Consider the following 6,326-nt stretch of genomic DNA (forward strand, 5'->3'; position numbering starts at 1 on the left):
AACAGCTGCCAGAGACAGAACTGGAGCTGCCAAGAGTTAAAGGAAGTAAACAAAGTGTGGAAAGACCCAAGAGATTTCTATCTTGTAGACTCAGAGTCAGGATGTGTAGATAGACACTAATCTCTGAAGTAGAAGAATATACAAAGGAATATAATGGGTTGAGCCTTGTATGATCAACAGAGTCTGTACACAAACAAGAAGATATATTCCATAATATGCAAAGTACTCATTACAGTGATTCCCAAAGAGTGGTTTCATAGCTGCTACTTGAGATGGGATAAAACTAAATTTACACGTGTTAATAAATTAATAGCTTGATCAGAAAGATTCAAAAATGCATTTTTAAAAGAAAATATAATATATGAGTGCTCACTTTGGCAGAACATATACTAAAATTGGAACAATATATAGATTAGCATGTCCTCCGTGCAAGGATGACATGCAAATTCCTGAAGTGTTCCATAAAAAAAGAAAAGAAAAGAAAATAGAATATATGAGTGGAAAGTCAAAAAAGGCAGCATGGAGAATTCTGAGTAATTAATACTCTTAAGGATTGACAAGCATTTGAGTCAAGTTCACCATAAATTCAGAAAAGTGCATTTAGGAATTTAAGAAGACATAAACTATTATCAATGGGTTATTTTTGCCTCAATTTACACTAGCCAAGTCATGTATCCTCTCTCATTCATGTTTCTTATAATCTTGTAAGTAATTCATAGGCCTAATATATGTTTAATAGAAATTCATAGAGATTTATGTTAAGAATCTTCACAATAAAATGTAAATCTCTGTTGATTATATATCCATGATTAAGTGTTTAGTAGTACCTTCAGACATACTGTAGAAATGATGTATAGAATGTTTAATGCATTTATCCAAGAGGAGTTATAAATCTAATATTGCACTAGACAGCTGTCACTGTTTTCTAATGTATTACAAGACAGTGTTGGTAACTGCTATGAATTTTAAAGATTTTTTGTTACCAAAAAAGCTGGATAACTGGATATTAGCTTACTTAAAGTCACACTCCCTGAAGTCAATAAAATATACAAATATTTTTTAAGTTCCAATATACTTCATACTACATTTTAATGTTAGATAAATCTGGACTCCTAACTAAATATATAAGTTGAGTGATAAATCTTAATAAGGTGATGATAATATGTCAACATCAGGATATTTATCCAAGAGGAAGTCAGAACAAAGTAAAAACCTTTGTGTTATACATTTATATTGTGTGGTTTTAGAGAACATTCCTTCAGAATGTTCATCCTGTATCTATACAATAGTTTTCCTTCACATTAGAACCTCCACAATCCAAATTCCACCATACCAGGTCAATCTACTAGCAACTAAACCTCCCATTGTCAATGCTATCTCTGCACTTTTGCACGGAGTCCCTCTACTTTAAATATTGTAATGGTACCTTTGCAAAGAAACAAACTTTCTAATCTCTTTATATTTCATTTGAATTTTTATGTACTTTGTCAAGACTTCTGATGAGTCCCAGTCTATACTTAAGTTTCCACAATTTTTAATTGTTCCAGCCCTATTTAATAACAGTCTGTATCACAAGGTCATAATCATGCTCATATGTAGGAATTATTCTCTGAAAATGATGTAAAAAAGTAAGGCTTGTTCCTACAACAAGATCTCAAATTCCTTTAGGAGAGGGCTCAAAGACTGCAGTTGACCTTCCATAGTATCTACTTGAATGTTATCATTTAGCCAAAAGGACTTACTGAATATTTATTTGTATTATTAGCACTGTAAAATGTATTATGAGTATAGATGTGAGTAAAGATTATTGTCTATGCATAGAGTAGGCTGTGAATAAATTTTTCTTGTACAAATGAGTATAATACATTGTCTTTAGCCACTCTGTGCATGTTTCTGGATTTGTGTATCTTTCCTCTGGACTCTAGAATTTCTGTGAAAGGGCCTTTCCAAGCATACTTTTTAAAATACATCTTCTAATGCAAACAGAAATTTGCAATACTTACCATTAAATTGTCAGTATTTAAGTCCAACAATTATAAGCACTTCACAGGTGTTGGTGATGCCTAAGTCAAATAAATAAACTCTGATCTTCAGAGTGGTGTGAGAGAATAGAAGTGGCACCATATTAAGAGTCAGGGATCTGGAATCTATCACTAGATTTTTCCTGTAATATTGGACAGGTCACTTGGCCTCTTTAGACCCATTTCTCACATAATCACTCTTTAAACCCTTCTATCTCAAAATATGGTCTGTGGAACAGCAACATGAGCATCACCTGGGAACTTGTTAGCAATGCAGAATCTCAAGCCCCATCCTAGACATACTGAATTGTGGATTAAAATCTACATTTTCACAGGATTTCCCAGCTGATCTGTATAAACATTAGAGCTTGAGAGGCACTTCCCTAGACCATGAGATTCTTGATGACAAAGACTATCGTATTTGCCACTGTATCCCTTAACACCTATTATTGAACCTAACACATAGTAGGCATTCAATAATTTGTCCAAAGGATGAATGAAAATGTAAAAATAAAGGTTTAAGATTGATTGCTTCTCTGGTCCTTTCCAAGTCTAATACTCTGTAATTGTAGGCCAAGTTTAAATTGGTTGATTTTAACATAGGCAAAATGGGACTTGAGACTAAATCCTGCTTGGGGGTGGATGTCTCTGACCTATTTTTCCATCTGCTAAATAATAAATTATATGCTAACTCATAGCACAGTATTCTAGATCAAATTAGATGAACACTGGAAACTAAGGGTGTGTGTGTGTGTGTGTGTGTGTTCCTTCTACAATTATTATTTGTATATACCCACTGAGATCCTGGATCTTGGTATTAAAGATGTTCAGTAAGTTTTTAGAAGGGGAAAAAGCCTGTTCTGGCCAGCTGTTTTTATAGCTTCTGTATACTAGCTAGCTTTAAATAATAGCAGAAAGAGGATGTATACCATTATTTGCAGAATGGTCAAACTGTGTGCACTGAATTTCTTGTACCTGTTCCACTACTAGACTCTTGCTTTCAGAGAGTTTAAATAATCTCATACCCACTCCTGGGCTCCTGACTGCCCAAAATCACTTGGCTTTCACTTTTCTCTAAATATAAATTTCATAAGCTCATGTCTTCTGTTACAAGACTCAATTATTATAGCAACATTCTAAGTAAAAACAAAAATGCAGAAATGTTCATATTGCAATAATATCTTCTAATATTTTTTTGCCATTACAGTTTGAAAATATAGCTTTTGTTGTCTAATTACCAATAACGTTGAACAGAAAATACATTTGACCCATGGGGCGCCTGGGTGGCTCAGTCTGACTTCGGCTCAGGTCATGATTTCACAGTCCGTGTATTCCAGCCCTGCATGGGTTCTGTGCTTAGAGCTTGAAGCTTAGAGCTTGAAGCCTGCTTCAGATTTTGTGTCTCCCTTTCTCTCTACCCCTCCCCAGCTCGCACTCTGTCTCGCTTTCTCTCAAAAATAAATAAACATTTAAAAAATAAAAGAAAAAAAAAGAAAAAAGAAAATACAGTTGACCGTTGAACAACATGGGTTTGAATTGCATGGAATACAGCTGACCGTTGAAAAACATGGGTTTGAACTGCATGGGTCCACTTATATGCAGATTAGTTTTCCATACATATAGTACAGTACTATAAATGCATATTTTCTTCCTTATGATTTTTTTTAGTTAACTTTATTTTTTATTTTTTAAAATTTATATCCAAGTTAGTATATAGTGAAGCAATGATTTCAGTAGATTCCTTAATGCCCCTTAGCCATTTACCCCATCCCCCTCCCACAACCCCTCCAGCAACCCTCAGTTTGTTCTCCATATTTATGAATCTCTTTTGTTTTGTCCCCCTCCCTATTTTTATATTATTTTTGTTTCCCTTATGATTTTATTAATAACATTTTATTTTCTCTAGTTTACTTTATTATAAAAATACAATATGTAATATATAACATACAAAATATGTGTTAATTGACTATGTTATTGGTAGGGCATCTAGTCAACAGCAGGCTATTAGTAGTTAGGTTTTGGGGGAGTCAAAATTATATGCAGATTTTTGACTGTGTGGGGGTCCACTTTCCAAACCGTTGTGTTGTTCAAGGGTCAACTGTATCTATATCTGGGAACATTGGGCATCAAATTTGCAAGCACCCAAAACACAAAAAGGCTTTCACTTATTTCTGTAAAATCCTAATAAATTATCTACCTTAATTCCTAGCCATATTTATTAAATAAATTGATTCTCCACAAAAGTGAATGTAAATGTGCTACTTCCATAATTTATATGACTAATTATAGTACCTTCCTGAAAATCTCCAGCAAATTCTCATCCCCTGACTTTCTGAACATTCTAACCCCTTACTATTTCTGAATGAGTAGACTGTACATCTATGAAGATTTGTGGGAACAGCTGGTGTTATGAGCAATGATGGCCAGAAAAGCAGTGATAGAAATGGCAAAAAAAAAAAAACTAATGTGTCCTACACCAAAACACTGTTGATACTTCAATTGATCATTGATACCAGCTTGCTAATACTGTATATCATAGATGGAAATAATAGTGTTTATTTATTAATACTAAGATTTTTAGCAGAATCTATATTAAAATGTATAATATCTAATAATTCAAAACCTTGCTGAGGGAGAGATATGACCTAGATCACCACAAATGGATTTGAAATTTGGCTAAAAAGCAAACCATGTAACTAATCCCACATGTAGCCTTATTCTAACATTTTAAATTAGTTCATAATTAATATAACCAGAATGATTGAAAACTCTGATTTTCATCTTTTGACACTTGAAGTTTAACACTTTGTGTTAAAACATTTTCTGTTAAAAACACTTTGTTTTTAACAAAATATTAAAAATAACTGTGGTGCCAAAAAAAAACCAATCATTCACCTAAGAAGCATTATTTGATGCTTTGGGTTATTCAAGTACAGTTTTCTTGTACCTATTTTATGTGGTGGCTTAGGTGTCTGTGGCATTCCCCCTCCCATAAGTCAAACACCAAAACCCACCAGTGGCCAATTATTTTAAAATCTGCCTGGCATGCTCTAAAATCTAATTGACTCTGTTAAAGCACAATCTTTTTTTTTTTCCAGCTACAATGTACGGTTTTACTTTTTTTAATTTTTTTTATTTTATGCTTTATTTTTTTAAAATTTACATCCAAATTAGTTAGCATATAGTGAAGTAATGATTTAGGAGTAGATTCCTTAATACCCCTTACCCATCTAGCCCATCCCTCCTCCCACAACCCCTCCAGTAACCCTCAGTTTGTTCTCCATGTTTATAAGTCTCTTATGGTTTGTCCCCCTCCCTGTTTTTATGTTATTTTTGTTTCCCTTTTCTTATGTTCATCTGTTTTGTCTCTTAAAGTCCTCATATGAGTGAAGTTATATGATTTTTCTCTTTCTCTGACTGATTAATTTCACTTAGCATAATACCCTCCAGTTCCATCCACATAGTTGCAAATGGCAAGATTTCATTCTTTTTGATTGCCAAGTGATACTCCATTGTATATATATACCACATCTTCGTTATCCACTCATCCATTGATGGACATTTGGGCTCTTTCCATACTTTGGTTATTGTTGATAGTGCTGCTATAAACATGGGAGTGCATGTGTCCTTTCGAAACCGCACACCTATATCCCGTGGATAAATGCCTAGTAGTGCAATTGCTGGGTCGTAGGGTAGTTCTATTTTTAGTTTTTTGAGGAACATCTATACTGTTTTCCAGAGTGGCTGCACCAGCTTGCATTCCAACCAACGATGCAAAAGAGATCCTCTTTCTCCACATCCTCACCACCATCTGTTGTTGCCTGAGTTGTTACTGTTAGCCATTCTGACAGGTGTGAGGTGGTATCTCATTGTGGTTTTGATTTATATTTCCCTGATGATGGGTGTTGTTGAACATTTTTTCATGTGTCGGTTAGCCATCTGGATGTCTTCTTTGGAGAAGTGTCTATTCATGTCTCTTGCCCATTTCTTCACTGGATTATTTGTTTTTTGGGTGTTGAGTTTGATAAGTTCTTTACAGATTTTGGATACTAACCCTTTATCTGATATGTAATCTGTAAATATCTGCTCCATTCTGTCGGTTGCCTTTTAGTTTTGCTGATTGTTTCCTTCACTGTGCAGAAGCTTTTTATTTTGATAAGGTCCCAGTAGTTCATTTTTGCTTTTTGTTTCCATTGCCTCTGGAGACAGGTTGAGTAGGAAGTTGCTGCAGCTAATTTCAAAGAGGTTTTTGCCTGCTTTCTCCTCAAAGATTTTGATGGCTTCCTGTCTTACATTGAGGTCTTT

General features: G+C 34.3%; 1 non-coding gene across 1 annotated transcript; it reads left to right on the forward strand.

The window, feature by feature from the left end:
• Window positions 1-365: 365 nt before the first annotated feature.
• LOC122478101 lies at window positions 366-469 on the forward strand. Its single transcript, XR_006295861.1, has one exon. It is a non-coding gene; the product is annotated as a U6 spliceosomal RNA (small nuclear RNA).
• Window positions 470-6,326: the final 5,857 nt, after the last annotated feature.

The sequence above is a fragment of the Prionailurus bengalensis genome, chromosome X (assembly GCF_016509475.1).
Source record: "Prionailurus bengalensis isolate Pbe53 chromosome X, Fcat_Pben_1.1_paternal_pri, whole genome shotgun sequence".
NCBI classification, from domain to species: Eukaryota; Metazoa; Chordata; class Mammalia; order Carnivora; family Felidae; genus Prionailurus; species Prionailurus bengalensis.